A 17,316-nucleotide genomic window follows, 5' to 3' on the forward strand; every position below is an offset into this window, starting at 1 on the left:
AAGAAAAGCTATCTTAGTAGTATGATAAACAACAGAGCATCACTATAACTTTGACGCATGGAACAAAAAGAAAGTAATGGCATGGTGGTTTTATAGCTATATGGTCATTGTTCATACAGGTAAGGTAACCCATTAACAATGCTTTGCATAAGGTAGTTTGCTAGGATCAGACTATTCTAGGACTACAGAGATCTACAGCTGTAGACAAGAAAAGACAGAATGGAAACAACGCACCTCAAGTCCACACTGACCTGAGCTAGCTTCATTGCTGGGAAAAATGCAGCCAAGAATCAAGGATAAAGACAGACCAGAAAACCAAAATAACAACCAAAACAAAGAGGATAAAAAATAGGATCATAGCAGAAGGGAGTGGTGAATTGGAAAATTTATTTCAGAGCTAAAGTTTTGCTTAAGTTTTCTTTTTATATAGTTCCTAATATGTGATAGATAAGATTATTAGTTTGGAATTTTAAATATCCTGTAGAGAATCAGATTCTTGGCTTGAAGTTGGAAAAGCTGTTCACATCAGAATGTACACTTCATTTTCCAATAATAATAGTTTTTTTTTTTTTATACTTTATGTTCTAGGGTACATGTGCACAACATGCAGGTTTGTTACATATGTATACTTGTGCCATGTTGGTGTGCTGCACCCATTAACTCGTCATTTACATTAGGTATATCTCCTAATGCTATCCCTCCCCTCTCCCCCTACTGCACATAGGCCCCGGTGTGTGATGTTCCCCTTCCTGTATCCAAGTGTTCTCATTGTTCAATTCCCACCTATGAGTGAGAACATGCGGTGTTTGGTTTTCTGTTCTTGTGATAGTTTGCTGAGAATGGCGGTTTCCAGCTGCATCCATGTCCCTACAAAGGACGCAAACTCATCCTTTTTTATGGCTGCATAGTATTCCATGGTGTATATGTGCCACATTTTCTTAATCCAGTCTGTCACGGATAGACATTTGGGTTGATTCCAAGTCTTTGCTATGGTGAATAGTGCTGCAATAAACATACATGTCATGTGTCTTTATAGCAGCATGATTTATAATCCTTTGGGTATATACCTAGTAGTGGGATCCTGGGTCAAATGGTATTTCTAGTTCTAGATCCTTGAGGAATCGCCACACTGTCTTCCACAATGGTTGAACTAGTTTACAGTCCCACCAACAGTGTAAACGTGTTCCTATTTCTCCACATCCTCTCCAGCACCTGTTGTTTCCTGACTTTTTAATGACTGCCACTCTAACTGGTGTGAGATGGTATCTCATTGTGGTTTTGATTTGCATTTCTCTGATGGCGAGTGGTGATGAGCATTTTTTCATGTGTCTGTTGGCTGCATAAATGTCTTCTTTTGAGAAGTGTCTGTTCATATCCTTTGCCCACTTTTTGATGGGGTTGTTTGTTTTTTTCTTGTACATTTGTTTGAATTCTTTGTAGGTTCTGGATATTAGCCCTTTGTCAGATGGGTAGATTGCAAAAATTTTCTCCCATTCTGTAGGTTGCCTGTTCACTCTGATGGTAGTTTCTTTTGCTGTGCGGAAGCTCTTTAGTTTAATTAGATCCCATTTGTCAGTTTTAGCTTTTGTTGCCGTTGCTTTTGGTGTCCTTGCCCATGCCTATGTCCTGAATGGTATTGCCTAGGTTTTCTTCTAGGGTTTTTATGGTATTAGGTCTAACATTTAAGTTTCTAATCCATCCTGAATTAATTTTGGTATAAGGAGTAAGGAAGGGATCCAATTTCAGCTTTTTTTTTTTTTTAAGGCTTGTTTTATTTTAATGGCTGATCTATGTAATCACGGAGGCCAGTATGTACAGACAAAGGGGGAGCTTTTATTTATTGGTCTCTTCCTCCTTGGACAAAGTCTTGATGATCTCCTCCTTCTTGGCCTGGAGGCGCTCTTCATGGTGTTGCGTGCTTCCTTGGTCTTAGACCTACGGGCCTCAGCCTGGTCAGCCAGGAGCTTCTTGAGGGCCTTGTCTGCCTTCAGCCTGTGGATGTGTTCCATGAGAATAGGTGGCCGCAGCCGTGAGTATGCTCAGGCTTCAGAAGAGGCTCGCCTCTGGTGTCCTCCACTGTGGCAAGAAGATGGTCTGGTTAGACACCAGTGAGACCAATGAAATCGCCAGTGCCAACTCCCCTCAGTAGATCCGGAAGCTGATCAAAGATGGGCTAATCAACTGCATGCCTGTTACGGTCCATTCCCCGGCGCGATGCCAGAAAAACACCTTGGCCCGCCTGAAGGGCAGGCACATGGGCATAGGTAAGTGGAAGGGTACAGCCAATGCCCGAATGCCAGAGAAGGTCACGTGGATGAGGAGAATGAGGATTCTGCGCTGGCTGCTCAGAAGATACCTTGAGTCTAAGAAGATTGATCACCACGTGTATCACAGCCTGTACCTGAAGGTGAAGGGGATTGTGTTCAAGAATAGTTTAAAATAGGAGGACAGAATCACTAATTTATTGGTTACAGCCACTTGGTCAGTTTTGAAAAAATTATCATTTAGATGTGAAATATAGGCCAAATAATGAAATAAAAATAGAATATATTTGTTAGAAGAAACATGGTCAAATGAAGTATGAGAAACACGTCAAAATTATAAACTATGTGAAAGGAAAATAAATCTTGGGGCCGCCAAACCATGAAGCTAAAGGGAAAAGTCAAGCTGGGAACTGCTTAGGGTCAACCGGCCTCCCATTCTATTCAAAGTCACCCCTCTGCCCACTGACATAAATACATATCTGAGTGCCTCCTTTGGAGAGGCTAATCAGAAACTCCAAAGAATGCAACCGTTTGTCTCTTATCTACCTGTGACCTGGAAGTCGCCTCCCCGTTTCAAGTTTTCCCACCTTTGCTTCGACTTGCCAGTCTTTCCAGATCAACCCGATGTTCATCTTGTGTATGTTGATTCCTGTCTAATGTCTCCCTAGAATGTATAAAACCAAACTGTGCTCTGACCACCTTGGGCACATGTTGTCAGGACTCCTGAGGCTGTGTCATGGGCACATGTCCTCAAGCTTGGCAAAGTCAACTTCCTCAGTTAACTGAGACCTGTCTCAAATTTTCAGGATTCACAACTAGGAAGTAGTAAAGCCATAATTGGACCAGTCATTTCAGCAGCAAGAAAGAGAACTATCCTTTTCTCAGCAAAATGTGGACCAATAATGTGGTACAGAAGAAATTCATTGGTAGTAAAAATGTTGCAAAAACTATGTAGAGAATTAACTACCAATGATTAAAAAAAGATATATATCATACCACATTCTTTCTTGATATTTACACCTACCTTGAGAGCAAGTATTAATTTCTGCACTTGAAAAGTGAGGAAAACAGGCTCAAAGAAAATATTTGCTTTCCCTAAAGCCAGATACATTAAAGTCACTCAGGGTTTAAAACTTATATCTCTCATTTTCTTAAATCTTATCTTCTTTTCTTTTTTTGCCTTTATTTGATTTAACATATTTTTTAAAACATAAATTTTATTGTGTATATTTGGGCTTTATAGCATAACGTTATGGGATACATATAGAGAGTAAAATGGTTATTATTGTGAAGAAATTAACACAGCTGTCATCTTATAGTTACTTTTTTTGTGACAAGAGCAGCAAAATCTAGTTACTTAACAAAAATCTCTAACATAATACAATTGTATTCACCATACCTACAATGTTGCACATTAGATCTCTAGACTTATCTATGCTACATATCTACTATTTTGACCCCCATCTCCTCATTTTCCTGCCCTTCCTCCCAACCTCCACTACTGATAACCACTGTTTTATTGTCTATCTCTGTATATTTGAAATTCTTTGTTTCCCAGATTCCACATATATGTGAGATAATGCATTATCTTTGAGTTTCTGACTTATTTCACTTATAATGTCCTCCAGATTATACACATTGTGGCAAATGGCAGTATCTCCTTCATTTTTAAGGCTGAATAATATTTATTGATTATATATAGCATATTTTCTTTATCCATTGGTCCATCTGTGATCATTTAAGTTGTTTCCATATCTTGGCTATCATGATTAAAGCTGCGATGAACATAAAAGTGCAGGTATCTTTACCATAGTGATTTCATTTCCCTTGCATATATAAGCATAAGAAGGATTGCTGCATCATATGGCAATTCTATTTTAAATTTCTTTAGGAATCTCCATGGTCTTTTTCATAAGGGCTGTACCAGTCTACCTTCCCACCAACAGCATAGGAGGGTTCCCTTTTCTCCACAACCTTGCCAACATTTGTCTTCTCTTGTCTTTTTGATAATAGCCATCCTAATGGTGTGAGGTAATAGCTTATATTGGTTTTAACTTCCATGTGCCTTATGATTTATGAGGTTAAATGCCTTCCATAAACCTGCTAGCCATTTTTACGTCTTCTTTGCAGAAATGTCAGTTCATATCCTTAGCCCATTTTTTAACTAGGTTATTTGTTTTCCTGCTGTTGAGTTTTAAGAGTTCTTTATAAATTTGTGGTATTAGCCTCTTATTGTATATGTGATTTGCAAATTTTTTTTCTAAATCCATAGGATGCTTTTCATTTTGTGGATGATTTCCTTTGCTGTGGAGAAGCTTTTTAGTTTTATGTAGTCCTATTAATTTAGTTTTGCTTTTGCAGTCTGAGTTTTTTGTGTGATATCCAAAAAATCATTACCAAAGCCAATGTAAAGAACTTCCAAACAAAGATTGTTCCAAACAGTAATATGTAATTATTAGTAGTATTTTAACTAACTTTTGGGAGAAATTGAGTGTGATGGCCTATCTACAGAAATAAGATTGGGAGAATATATCAGAGAGTAAATCCATTTCAGGATAGTTATTGCTTTATTTATCAAATCCTAGAGATGAAAATAATACAGTCCATAATTATTTCAAGTCTCTGTATATGCCACATATTTTATATTTATTTGCTTTTCTTAAGTATCCTGAAAAGTTAATATTCTATGACCCATTTACATGTGAAAAAAAGTGAGTTTCAGAAATTAGGTAATTTTTTTCCTAAATCACAAGGCAGTGGTAATGGAGGATTCAAGATAGAAGAACCAGATAAAAATTAGCAAGAATGTAGAGGAAATCAATAACACCATCCATCAACAGTATCTAATTGACATTTACAGAACACTACATGTTATAATAACAAAATATATAATCTTTTAAAGCACTAATGAAACATATACTAAAACAGGTCATATTCTTGGCCATAAAACAAACTTCAACAAATTTAAAAATTATAGTCCTACAGAGCATGTTCTAACCACCATAAAATCAAACCAGCAATTGAAAAAAAAAAAAGAAAGAAAAATCTCTAAACACTTGAAAATAAACAATATGCTTTTAAAAAATTATATGCATCAAATTAAGTAAAATAAACTAAAACTACAACATATCCACACTGATGAGACACAATTTAAGCAGTGCTGAGAGGAAAATTGATAGTATTAAATGCTTACATTAGAAAATAGAAAATATCTCCAATAAGTAATCTAAACTCCTATCTCACGTACCTAGAAAAAGAAGAGCAAAATAAGCCATGAGCAAGCAGAAGGAAGGAAACAATAAAAGAAAGAACAGACATAAATGAAATAAAAAACAGAAAAGTAATATATAAAATTCGTGAAACAAAAATCTGGATTTTTGAAAAGTTCAATAACATTGAAAATATCTAGCACCGTTCATGAGAAATAAAATAAAAAGCTTACAAATTAGTAATATCAGAAATAAACAGGGGCTATAACTACAGACAAGTGCTGACATCAAAAGATGGATAAGAGAAGGTAATGAACAACTATATTACAGTTCAAAGAACTGCAAGCCTCTCATACCTTATTTAAGAAAGAGTCTCGGCTGGGCGCAGTGGTTCATGCCTGTAATTCCAGCACTTTGGAAGGCCAAAGCGGGCAGATCACCTGAGGTCAGGAGTTCGAGACCAGCCTGACCAACATGGAGAAACCCGATCTCTACTAAAAATACAAAATTAGCCAGGTGTGGCAGCACGCACCTGTAATCCCAGCTATACGGGAGGCTGAGGCAGGAGAATCGCTTGAACCTGGGAGGCGGAGGGGTTGTGGTGAGTGGAGATCATGCCACTGCACTCCAGCCTGGGCAACAAGAGCAAACTCTGTCTGAAAAAAAAAAAAAAAGGAATCACTAAAAACCCAAAGACAACACGGGAGACATAAAAAGAATGCTAGAGGGAATTTTAGCCTTGTATACTACAGGTACAGTAAATATAACACCCCACATTCACAGGAATTCAAAACATATTTAAAAACCCTTCCCTAATTAGAGAACAGCATCTTATTATTCTCTTTAGAATCACAGGAGATGAATGCGGAGGGGAAAAAGCTCACTAGCTAGGATAGAAGATGAGATGAGCTTCTACAAGAAGCTCTGCTTTCATTTCTCTCCTGGTATATTTTATTTATGAGGCATCATTAATACATATTAGGAGTCAGTTTTACACAAGATAATCTGAGGGAAAAAAAAACTATTTCTTGAAGAAAAATGGCCTCATTTGTTATCCAGTGTTTTATTATTATTTTCTTGTCAGAGAACAAATTGAAAATTTTAGTCTATTTTCTCTTACACACAAAGATATCTTTACTTTATGCAACATTTTGAAATATCATGGAGTTACTTCCTTGATTCAAATTTCTCCTGAGCATGTAAGGTTGCTCAATTTTACTTCAAATATTTCAATAATTTAATATTTACTGGGTTGGGAAAAATACTTTAATTTCAAACCAAAGGAAATGCAATACTGCACAAATTTCTAGATGGTCAATACCAATCCAAAATGTTGCACTTAAATTATTTACTATAGAAATTGCTTTAACTCTTCCATGGCTTCTGGTACAGTCTTTAGGACTCTGTTGATCACCCAACTACTCAGAGTTCTTTGTAAAGTTCATTCACTATCGTGTAGTCTTGGTCTTAAAGCAATGTCATCATTGTCTAGGAATATACCTCTTCTCCTATATGATTTTATTCACTTACTTGAAACACTTCTAACATTGAAAAACTAGGCTCACATCCCAACATATTCACACAGGAGACTCATATTTCTCTGAGAAGCGTCAGTAAACACGTATTCAATAACTTTAGTATTTATCATATTTAGGTGACATCTGTGTCTACTTGCACTTAATATTGAGCTCCTTGAGGCTTGGTTCATATATTAGTCTCTACATTCTCAGTGCATAGTATAATACCTAACCTGTGCTGAGACTCAATGAACAACAAGCATGTTAAAAAATAACCAGTAAATAAATGAATCAATGTGGGATTAACATGACATCCATCTCATTTATTCAGTGAAAAAGAATCATGCACTTTCCATATGGCAGGCAAAGGCTGATTATACAAGTGTTAAAAAAAAAAATCAGACATTTTTGTATTGCATGTACTTTAATTGTATTTGTCTAAAAATGTTGTATCTATTATAATTTAAAGGTCAGCCAACATTTTAACTTTTATAATGTAATTTAAAAGATGCTATTAATCATGTTCCTAGAGTCGATTTTCCACTCTTGGGATTGCAGCAGAAGACGCAAGGACATTTGGGTATATGGTCCTGAAACATTCGATAGCAGAGTGGTTAATCTGTGAGTTTGAGATCTGGACTCTGCTATGTATCACCTGTAGGGCCTGGGGCAAATCAGTTCACCTTTCTATGTTTTGATTTCCTCTTTAAAAATGGGGAATAATAATAAGACCTATATAAATGGTTGCCATCAAGCTTCAATAAGTGAATTTATGTGAGTAACAATGGAAAAACACCTGGCACATGGTAAGCTCTTGACAAATGTACTCATTATTATTTTTATAAGACTATTTGTCACTAAATGAAAGCATTCTAGTATGACTACTTAATTGAAGTTTAATTTTATGGAGAAAAATGTAGTTTCCTCTTCCTATAAAATATCTACCCAATAAGTGTGACCATCACTTGTATACATATCTTGCTCCCTTAAATTTCTGTTTCTTGAAAAAATGACTACAAAGATATATCTGAAAAAATATTGTTGCTTATTTTATTTTGGGCAGAGAGGGTCACCGGATTTTATTTATGCATATGTTTTTGTATTTGGTCCTAAGACAATCCTCAAGGGTAAAGAAATACCAAGGTAGTGAGGCTTTCATAAAAATGTACAGATGGAATTATTTTGCCTCTCCAAAATACTAATTAATAAATTTAAATAAACTTTTTGCAGAAGAATAAGCCATATTATAAAGAAGGGAAAAGATTCCATGAGGTACTTAATGTAATAATGTATATACTATCCTCCACACCTCTTCACCAAATAAGTGTGTCAGTACAATTATTTCTCCATCCAAAGGCTTGTCTGGCATTACCTTTTCAATTGAATCTTAACATGTGTGCACAGATACACTTGTGCACACACACAGACACACAAATTTAATCAACCTGCCTTCTGAATTACCTGTTTACCCTGCAGAAATTTTATATTATTAAGTGTAAGAAAATGTATTACGATAGTGCTGTTATTCTCTGTCAAATAGGTTGGTTTATGTGCCATGCATCTTAGCACAAAAAATTGTGCCCAATAATGCTTTGTTGAGCCAAACCTAATTCAAAGTAAATAGAAAAGCTCTTATTGTAGAGATAGAAGTTCAAAGGTCAAGGCTATCTACATAGAGTGCAAGAGTCTGAGTTCGGTATGGCCTAATTTATGTATGGCTTCAGACATTAAAATTTCTTACTACCCACTCTTGAAACAGCTTTGGGTTTCACAAAACATTCACTTTAACTTGATTGTTAAAATTAATAATAGCATAACTCTAGTTCAGTCCTTTTAAAGCATAAAATTCTCAGACATTCTATGACAATGCAAAATGGAAAGAAATGGGAATAGAGAATCACAGGAGTTTTATGAGTAATGTCATGTTTCTTTATATTATTTTTATTAAAAATAATAGTTGTAAACACCTGTGAGCTAACAATGATAATGTCTAGATGCCTACAAATGTATCCCCCGAGGTGTCAATAAAATTTAATCACCAGGTTATATTGGGGATCTACTGCTGGTCAATTTACTAGGGGACATATTATCACCAGGTGAGTTTTCTCAATTCTCAGCGATTCTAAATCAAATGTCAACCTCTGTGCCTCTTCCTTAAAACAATTTAATTGTTCTTGCATTTATAACTGTCATCTGAGGCATAGTAAAAAGAAATTTCAACAGAGAAGTGACAATTAGAATATAGCGTGTCCTCAAGGATTTTATCCAGAGAGATTCCATTATGTAAATTGCTAACTTTCTTGCCTCTGAATTCAATTCCAAGGCACAAGGATATTCAAAATTAAATCAAGCTGGAGTTATAAAGTGAACTTCCAATACAACTGGCAACTTGAGATTTTTTCCTTCTCTTTCCAAATTCCAAATCTTAATTATTCTCTGTTGTCTTAAAACCTCTTGAGTTCAATATAATCATATATAATATGTGAGAATTGGCATATACTGACTGCAGGCAGAAAAAAAATGACTTTTCTTCTCACTTTACATAAGATAATCTAATTATTTCTTGAAAAGAGCACATGTGATTGATGATACCTATTAGGAAAATTTACTAATCTGGAGGAATGTATTTATGCTTTTATTCGCAGCAGGGTTTTATATTAAAACATTAAAGAAAATGACAGGTTTTTAAACACTTTTTTCTAAAGATACTCTGAGATCTTTTCTCATCTGTTGTTTCAGGCTCTGCTTTTTAGAATCTCTTCTACAAAGATAAACGTATTGTCTTTCGTACCAACTCTCACTCATTGTTTTTTACTTATGCCCCTTAGATTCTTGTATCTGAGTTGAAACCTATAGTTTGCAACAAAGAAATTTTTTACATGTGGAACGTAGAGGGTTTGAGAATTTACTAAAACAAGAAGCAGGCAATTAATTCCCGAGAGGAATTTACATTGAACAAAATACATACTATTAAAAATAATCGCAAAAAATGCGATTATTCTTGCAACAACCTAATATGAATAATAAATCCAGCTTACTTTAATATAAATTGTGTACTTATATATCTGTTTACATTTTAGATGGCGTCTAGATAGAAGAAGCGGGTGGTATCCTGAAGCCAGTTCATACAGCCTCACAGGAGCAAATTTTATGCTTCTCTTCCTAACTCCACATTCAGCAAAGATACATTTGTTGCTTGAAATTGGTCATAGTTTGTATATTTATACCACAGAAAGCTGCAAACAGCTTAAAATCGGCTTCGGAGAACAGTTGTCGAACATTTACCAGCACACCATTAGTGAAACTATGCGTCAAAACTAACACCACTATAAACATAATTTTGAAGTTTAATTCTAGATACTCAAGCCTAACTTTTGAAGGAAAACAGAAGTTAGTGATAAAGACGCGTAACCAATTGTTGTTAATTCTTACAATTTTCCTGCCTCAGCATCCATTTTGAGTACAAGTTTAACTTTCTCCTATGAGAGGCAGGGCTTGGTCACCATCGACAAAGTTTCCAGTTCTACATCACACTCAAATGGCCCAAGCCTGCTAGCCAGAGATAAGAACTTAGAGGCATCTCTTCTGTCTAGTCCACTGGGCTCCTGCTTTCCTGCCAGCTCCTTTAAAGGAATCATTCAGACATTTGCACAAAGTGAACCACACCCTCCCTATTCCCACATATATACAATGCTGCTATTTCTCTCTCTCTCTCCGTATGCTCCTGATGGCTCTTCCTGACCCAGAGAGATGAACAAATGCCCTCCTTACTGATTGTACTCTCTTTACTCAGGATGTGTAAGCACAAAGTCTTTGAGCTTGTTTTCTATTGTGGTGGTGTATTGAATGTGTGCCTTCTATCTGAAGAACTATGGGCTTCCCAAGGATGCTGAGGAGAACACAAAGGCAGGCTCCCAGAGCCAGAGTAATGATCAGGCAGGCATAAACAGCACATGAGTCCGGGTAAGAGTCCTGGACCAGTATACTGACTAACCTCCATAATTTCATAAGACAAGTCCCAGTATATCTCCCAGTATAAACAAGTTTCCCATGTGAGGGAACCTCATGATCACAGGTCCAACAAATAGGCATTAACCCATCCACCAGGTTAAAAATGTATCCCAAGGAAGGTCCACTAAACACAAACGTTCTGCTCCCATATTTTCATTAGGGCAGGGTTGCTAGCTAATCTGGTATTGGGACCCCAATTTAACTGGGGGTTCCAAAAATACTATTTTATTCTATCCATATTTTAAAGATGGAGGCTAGATGTCGTTTTCCTATTACTGGAATACAGAATATATCTACCCTAAAATAGAATATTTAATTATTTATAGATATTTAAAGAAGTCAATTGTTAATACCATTTCTTTAATGTATTTTAGTAACTGCACTGTTTATTGTGAATCATTGTGTTTAAATTCAATTATTAGAAATATATCTGAAACAGTAATTTTTTAAAAAGATTGTTTTAAATATATGTATATTAGTGTGTAGATTTTGTTTTGTTCACTACTATATGTCTGTATCCTAGAATAAAGTCAGATAATAGAAAATGAATATTCTTAAATAATCCGAATTTAAAATAAAAATCATACCCTCCATTTGAATGTTCATATGAAGTTTTTTTATGTGTATCTCTATTTCTTATCTAAATGCTCTTAATATTCCTATGAATTATGCAATATCAGGTTCATTTTATAGATGCAAAAACAAATTAGTTTTCTTGCTGCATCTTTTTACAGCTTCTTTTATCTTACTAATATTTATTCACTAACAACCTCTAACTAGAAGATGAGGTCTCTAGCTTCACTACAATTATCTTAGTCTGGATCAAATAAAAAAGTCCAGAATTTATAATTTCTACATTAAAAACTGTAGAGCTTATAATAATTTTCTTTCACCACAAATCAGTCATAGTATCTTGGACAGGATAGATACAGGCTTGTTCATCTTTCATCTAACCTCATTAGTGAAAACTCTGACAATGCTCACTAAAATATGTTATGAAAATTTGAAATTTGAAAAAAAGAAGATATACTGATCACATTTATCTAGAGAAACAGAACCAATAGAATGTGTATGTCTGTATGTGTCTGTGTGTGTGTGTATGAAGATTTATTATAAGGACTCGTCTTATGAAATTATGGAGGCTAGTGAGTCAAAAATCTGCAGTGTGCACCATGGACTGGCAGGCCCAAGATCCAGGATCGTTAATGGTGCAGTTCTGGTCTGAATATGCTGGCAAGCTGGAGAGCCAGAAGAGCCAATGGTGCTGTTAAATTGGAAAGCAGTTGATACGGTTTGCATTTGTGTCCCCACCCAAATCTCATGTTGAATTGTGATCCCCAATGTTGGAGGAGGGGCCTGGTGTGAGGTGATTGGATCATGGGGGTGGACTTCTGCCTTGCTGTTCTTGTGATAGTGAGTAGTTCTAATGTGATCTGGTGGTTTAAAAGTGTGTAGCACTTCCCCCTTTGCTCTCTCTTCTTCCTGCTCCAGCCATGTAAGACGTGCCAGCTTCCTCTTTGTCTTCTGCCGTGATCGTTAAGTTTCCTGAGGCCTCCTCAGATGCAGAAGCCTATATGGCCTGCAGAACCGTGAGCCAATTAGACCTCTTTTTCTTTAAAAATTTCCTAGTCTCAGATAATTCTTTATAGTAGTGTGAGAAGGGACTAGTACAGCACTCTTCTAGACAATTTCCTCTTGCTTGGGGAAACTGGTGTTTTTGTTCTAATCTGGTCTTCACTTGATTGAATGAGGCCCACTAAGATTGTGGAGAGCAACCTGCTTTACTCAGAATTCACCAACTGAAGTGCTAGTCTTATGCCCAAACACCCTCCATGTTGATACGTAAAATTAACTGTCACCAAAGACAAAATATATTATCACAGGTGAATTGAGAAGGCTACATGTAGATAATTATAGTTGATCTTTATATTTTTCTCAAAGAGACATTCGAAGGTAATACAAATAAAAACAGTCAAACTTTGGATAACGCCTACATTTAGAGGTATGAGGAGAGAACATATCAAAGGAGGAAAATGTATAACAGAGTGTGAGTAAATCTACAGTGAGGAAACATCAGTCACTGTTCTCTTTTTTCTTTAACATTGTAGCTTGACAATATTTTGTCAGTTACTCCAAAATTGGTTAGCTGGTGTACATGAGAAGTGAGAATACAGTGACTCTCCTTTCTCTACTCTTCCATTGAGAGGGTGCTATCTCTTGCCACTTAGCAATAGCAACCAGAATGATACCTTGCATATGAGGAGATATCTACAAGTCATGAAAATGTTCCATGCATATAGTATAATCTATTTAAAACATTTACGATTCTACATATCATTTGTGCATTTCTCAAATTTTTTTCTTCATTCTCATATATCACAATAATATTTCTCCAAATTTACTTCAGGATTCTGAACATCTCCCCTCCATTATGCCATTTTCTTTCTTCCTTTAATTGTCAGAGGCTATGTTACTCCAGTTAGCGTATGTTTTACATGAGTTGTCTGTTTATCCCTTTAAAGGAACTGTCTTTTTCAAACCTTGATTAGTAGCATTTGAAATCTTAACCGAAACCTTAAGAGTATCCATCATTGGTTTTGTTGTTTTACATTATTAAATATACACAATTTATTGTACTGGGACCAAAGCAAAATACGATGTCTTCAGGTAGTGTTTTAGAATATCCTGTTTTTTTTGTTTTGTTTTGTTTTTTTTTAATTAGTTCTGGGATCTGTAACAGATACTGAATTAGTATGTCAAGACAATGACCTAGAAATCTGTATTTTGGCAATGATCAACATGTTTTTTATGATCAATTTGGGGAATACTGTGTCAACATAAGAAGTGCTTGAGTTTTTTAAGTAAACTTTTTATACAACCCATTGAAAATTTGAAAATTTGATTGAAAATTACACACACCTATATTTAAATAAGGTCTCTACGTATGTGTGAATTTTAATAAACAGTCTCAGTTTCTCTATCCAATCAGTAAATAACAAAGTAATGGGAAAAGAGGAGATGTGGAAATGGAATGTAACTAAGGGTCCCAGGGTTTTGGGATATGCACCGTGAAAAAGTATCCAATTTAACTGTTGCACCCTGAGTTCTTGTTTCAAAAAGTTCCAGGAAGAATGTTCAGCCCTGGGGAAAACAAACAAACAAACAAACAAACAAACTAATTAAAGCCCAAGATGCCTTAGTTGGAGATAAATTTTGGCAAACTCTTCTCATAACCACACTAAAATGTCCACCCAGAGAGGAGCTTACTGCTATTTGCTATACACACAGTGTACATAGAAGCATCACTGATGGCTGCACCTGTCTAGCCTTTACTCCATCTCCACATACAATAACTCAGCTAACCAGCCCAATAAAAGCCCTGTTTCTACTGCTCTTGCCTGGGGAGGTACTGCTTTGGGAACTATCCTCAGTGCCCTCCTTACTTATTGCAAGTAATATAATCCCCATGTTAAATCCTCCTTGTTTGTGGCCACCTGCAAGTGGTTAGTCCCACCATTGTGTGAGTAACAGAACATATGTGTTTGTGTGTGTGTATGTGGATATTACACCAGCTATACAGTGTGGGGCTGAAGAATAGAGCTGTATATACAACATTGTTATAGGACTTGGCAGAGTGAACACTTTGGGAGAGACAGTCTTCCGTGGAACACATGTACTCCTCCATGTCTTCTTGGGTATGCCAACAAGCAAGGCCTTGACCATTTATTCTCTGGCATTTTCTCAGGGTTGTGTTTACATTTGTCAACCCACATGCAGGACAAAGAGCAGGCTTACTAACTGCTTGCTATAAAATGGCAGATTCCTGAAGTTCAGTGCTCCTGTTCTAGAACATAAACCACTGCCTGTGCAGGCATCTATCTGGCCACAAATTATGTCACCCTTATGTGGCTTTGGGCACAGGGTGCTGACACATATATGGATGCTCCTATGCTCCTCATACTTGCTTTATCATAAGTAATAAAATGCTTTTTCTCTGTCTCAAAAGCCTTAAGTCTTCTGCTAGCATCCATAAAATAGTGAGAGGTTCATTGATTAGTATTTATATAGAGTAAAATAAAATTCCTCAATAAATGTTAGGAGAAAACTATGATTGAAGTTGAAACGTCAACCTTACATTAAAAATAAAATTCAACATTAATCAAGTCCCTTGACTTTGATGCTAAATAAATCAACCACCACTGAAAGGCATTATAGAAGTTCTCATTATGAAATTAAAAAAAAAATTATAAATGTTTGCTTCTTTATATTTATCTTGTAATGCTCCAATTACTTTATGCAACTTGCTACAAGCTTAAGTATATGCTAAGAATTTGTGTCTATTTTTCTACATCTTTATAATGTTTAATATTACTGGATTTCTCCCTCAGTTTCAGTTTTATTACTTTATTGAATATATTCATTTTCTCCCTTAGAGTTAGTATGTCTTCAGGTAGTGTTTTAGAATATCCGTTTTTTTTTTTTTTTTTTTAATTTAATTCTGGGATCTGTAACAGACACTGAATTAGTATGTCAAGACAATGACCTAGAAATCTGTATTTTAGCAATGATGAACATGCTTTTTTATGATCAATTTGGGGAATACTGTCTCAACATAAAAAGTATTTGAGTTTTTAAGTAAACTTTTTATACAACCCAATGAAAACTTGTAAACATAAAAACTTCAGCTTTTGATTCAAGTGTCCAATGATAACGCCAAGGCTGGAGTGCTTAGGAAGTAAACATTCATTTAAACATTCATTTAAGAAGTATTTCATTTAAGAAGTATTCCTTTAAGAAATATTTCAGACTGGGCACGGTGGCTCCGCCTGTAATCACAGCACTTTGGGTGGCCAAGGTGGGTGGATCATGAGGTCAGGAGTTTGAGACCAGCCTGGCTAATATGGTGAAACGCTGTCTCTACTAAAAATACAAAAACTAGCCAGGCATTGTGGCGGGCACCTGTAGTCCCAGCTATTCAGGATTCTGAGGCAGGAGAATCGCTTGAACCCAGGAGGCAGAGGTTGCAGTGAGCCAAGATCACGCCACTGCACTCCAGCGCGGGTGACAGAGTGAGACTACGTCTCAAAAAAGAAGAAGAAGAAGAAGAAGAAGAAGAAGAAGAAGAAGAAGAAGAAGAGAGAAGAAGAAGAAGAAGAAGAAGAAGAAGAAGAAGAAGAAGAAGAATTTCACTTAAGAAGTATTCATTTAAGAAGTATTGAGTAAACATTCATTTAAGAAGTATTTCTTAGGTACTTCCTGAATACATCCTAGGCAAGGGGTTTGTGGTAAGCATGCTGAAGATTTTTCTCATTTCTCTCAGTAAGTTAAATAGATTTCAGATTCAAAATGATTTAGGTTGATTGAATATCTCATGGGGGAATTCGATTTTATGAAGATCTAGAATGCTTTAAATTTTACGAGAAGTCCTCAGAAATGAATGCTTTATATATATGTATTCATTATTTTTATTATGGCTTATTAACTTTGATGTGATTAGGGACATTACTGTGCTATTTTTAAGAGCAGGTGCTTTGGAGTAGCACCCTTAGGTTCTAAGCATTGTCCCAGGCACTTGACATGCAATGGTAAATATGACAAACACTGCCATGGGCCTCAAAACTGTTTTCCAACCATTACAGGTCACAATAGTCCTGACCTTCTCTGTGTCCCGCAGAACTAAATCTATTATATATTTTAGCACCAAAACATACTTCAGGGGTGTTTTCTCTTCTGTGAATGTGCCTAACCACAATGCTAAACACAGAGTCTATTCAATAAAAATTGACTAGTTGAATTGAGTTAGGCATGAGGTGCATTTTCAGTGAAAGACTTCCAATAAAGAGCAGCACTTACTATTTTCTGCCAGAAATAATATGTGGCACTGGTTGAAAGAAAAGACAAAATGGTGTATTTTCAGCTCGGATCACATATTTTCAGCTTGGATCAGTTAGTGGCAGTAATATTCTTTATGTAGATTTTCCATATTTATTTCTCAGAATCATAAAAATAGGATATTTTAACGCTGGACATTTCTCAGAGTTTGGCTATAGTTTTCTAAAGATGTTTTTAGAGGAGTATATGCTTTCTTGCTGTAACTCTTGTTTTGTGTTGACCTCACACTATTGCAACAATACTTGCCTCTTTTTTTCACATTAGTCAAATTTTAAAAATATTCACGGTTTTCATACACCAGTGTGTGTTTGTGTGCGTGTGTCTGTCTCTGCGGATTATGACAATATTGCATGCATGTCTTAGCATTTTGTATTAGTATTCTATTTAACAACATATAAAATTTTCTATGTCAATATGAGTATT

At 35.8% G+C, this 17,316-nt stretch overlaps 1 long non-coding RNA gene across 1 annotated transcript; it reads right to left on the bottom strand.

Annotated features, from left to right (window-relative positions):
• Positions 1-1,747: 1,747 nt before the first annotated feature.
• Positions 1,748-6,063, bottom strand: LOC117063410. Its single transcript, XR_004428910.1, has 2 exons — positions 6,006-6,063; positions 1,748-2,401 (listed from the first exon to the last, which is right to left on the bottom strand). It is a non-coding gene; the product is annotated as an uncharacterized LOC117063410 (long non-coding RNA).
• Between the last annotated feature and the right edge of the window lie 11,253 nt (positions 6,064-17,316).

The sequence above is a fragment of the Trachypithecus francoisi genome, unplaced genomic scaffold, assembly GCF_009764315.1.
Source record: "Trachypithecus francoisi isolate TF-2019V2 unplaced genomic scaffold, Tfra_2.0 Lachesis_group18, whole genome shotgun sequence".
Classification (NCBI taxonomy): Eukaryota; Metazoa; Chordata; class Mammalia; order Primates; family Cercopithecidae; genus Trachypithecus; species Trachypithecus francoisi.